Below are 1,903 nucleotides of genomic sequence, written 5' to 3'. Positions count from 1 at the left end.
GCAATCAGCGGGCATTGTTGCAAGTAGCGTTTTCTTTCAGCTTTGAGGAATCCGTTTTTTCTGGAGCCCGAAATAAGTCTCTGTGGAAGGAAGAAATTACCACAGGTAAAATTGAGTCTGTTTAGTGGGGCCTGACTCACTTGGGGACAGACAGCTCTGGAATGCCAATGAGCCCAGGCCCTGCTGGTCACCCTGGCCTGGAGCAGGCCGCCCACTCGCGGGGCCTGGTGGAGGAGGGGAGGGGTGCTGCGGAACTGTCCCCCAGCGCGGGTCCTGCAGTGGCCCTGCTGCAGACCCTCTGGGCGATGGGGGGGAAAGACACTTCATCTCCACTTGCTCTGCGGTGGAAGGGAGGCGGTGATGGTGAGCTCCACCCCGCACTTTCGGCACGGATTACAGCAGGGGCGTCGGTCCCTGTGGAAGAACACAGACTGCTGGCCCCAGCTGCTATGGCTCAGGGCGCTGGGCGCCATCCCACAAAGCGAAAGGTGGTCTGTTGGATTCCCCATTGGGGCGTGTGCTTGAGTTGCGGGTTCTGTCCCCAGTAGGGGGCGTGCAAGAGGCAACCTATGGATGTTTCTCTCCCTCCTTCTCCCCTCCCTAGCCCCCTCTAAGAATAGATAAAATCTTTCGAAAAGATACAGAGGGCTATGGTTCCAACCAAGGCCGGGCTGCCCTGGCCCCTCCTCCTCATCAGACTGTGTCTATTCTATTTTCTCTGAAAACCCCGAAGGGGAGGAAACATTTGCGTCTGAGTTCCGCCACTCACCGCCGCACAGCGGGCGGCGTGTCCCGTTCCTTCCGTGAAATGGGGGTGACGGCAGGGCCCCCCTGCAGGGCTGCCTGAGAATCAGACGAGCACAGTCGAGGTGAAGCGCTCAGTGTAGAGCCGCGCGGGCTACACAGCAACCGGATGTGGACAGTGATCAGTGGTGGCGGCATGCTCGGCGCCGTGTCATGCACGCCGGCTGTCATTCCTGGGAGAGGGCGGGCTCCTCGGGCACAGGGACGCGTCTCTCGTCTCTCCCGTGTGAATGTGTCCACCTTTGAGCTGGGCGTGGGTTCCCCCTGCCCACTCTCCAGGGTGGACTGCGGGGCCCTCCCCCGCCTCCCCTCCCCTCCAGCTGCTGCTGGCAGGACCAGGTCTACTGAGCTTCGACCAGCAGTGCCTGCAGAGGGTTCGCCTCCGCTCGGGGCCACGTTACCTTGCGCCCTGTCCCAGGGCTTCTCTCGAGGGTGTCACGCTCCTGGGCGGCCACCCGTGTGTAACCGGAACTGTGCAAAGTTAACACCCCATGGGATAGAAGCGGATGCCCTCCCCCCGCCCCATTTTCTTCACCCAGGGGCACGGTTCTGAGAAGCATTTTGTAAAGTGACTCAGAAGGTCCGTGGGACCGAGCAACCCGTCCTACACGGCAGTGGCCAACTTAATAACGCCTCATTGCATTGGGTCCTTTCCTTCCTGTTTCCTGCAGGCCCTCTTTCCTGCCGTCCGGCATTACAGTCCCAAACGAACAACCCTGCTATGAGCCTTTCTCTTCGGTGCCGTTTCGGGGGGCCCAGGCTGAGGCAACCTGCTCCTCTCCCTGCGCTCCCCATCACGGTGCATGGCCACCCCCCCCCCCCCCACTGGTTTCAGGAAAGACTCTGGGGAAAGATTCTTCCTTCTTTCCTCTTCCCACCCCACCTGTGCACCCAACAGGTAGATGATTTTTTTTACTTCCTGTTTGATTCTCCTTCTTCCTGTCGATTCCTCCTTACTTCCTGTTGATGCTACTTTATTCTCGGTGGGTTCAATTTCACTTCCTGTTGGCTCTACTTCCTTAACAGCTTTTTCAGCAGGTCAGTTCTCCCCGCCCAGCTGCTGCTGCCTGGCCACCATCGTCCTCCCCAGCTCACGGCG

The sequence above is a fragment of the Phyllostomus discolor genome, chromosome 1 (assembly GCF_004126475.2).
Source record: "Phyllostomus discolor isolate MPI-MPIP mPhyDis1 chromosome 1, mPhyDis1.pri.v3, whole genome shotgun sequence".
In the NCBI taxonomy this organism is placed as follows: Eukaryota; Metazoa; Chordata; class Mammalia; order Chiroptera; family Phyllostomidae; genus Phyllostomus; species Phyllostomus discolor.
The sequence above is the reverse complement of the archived record's forward strand: the minus strand, read 5'-3'. Positions refer to the sequence as shown.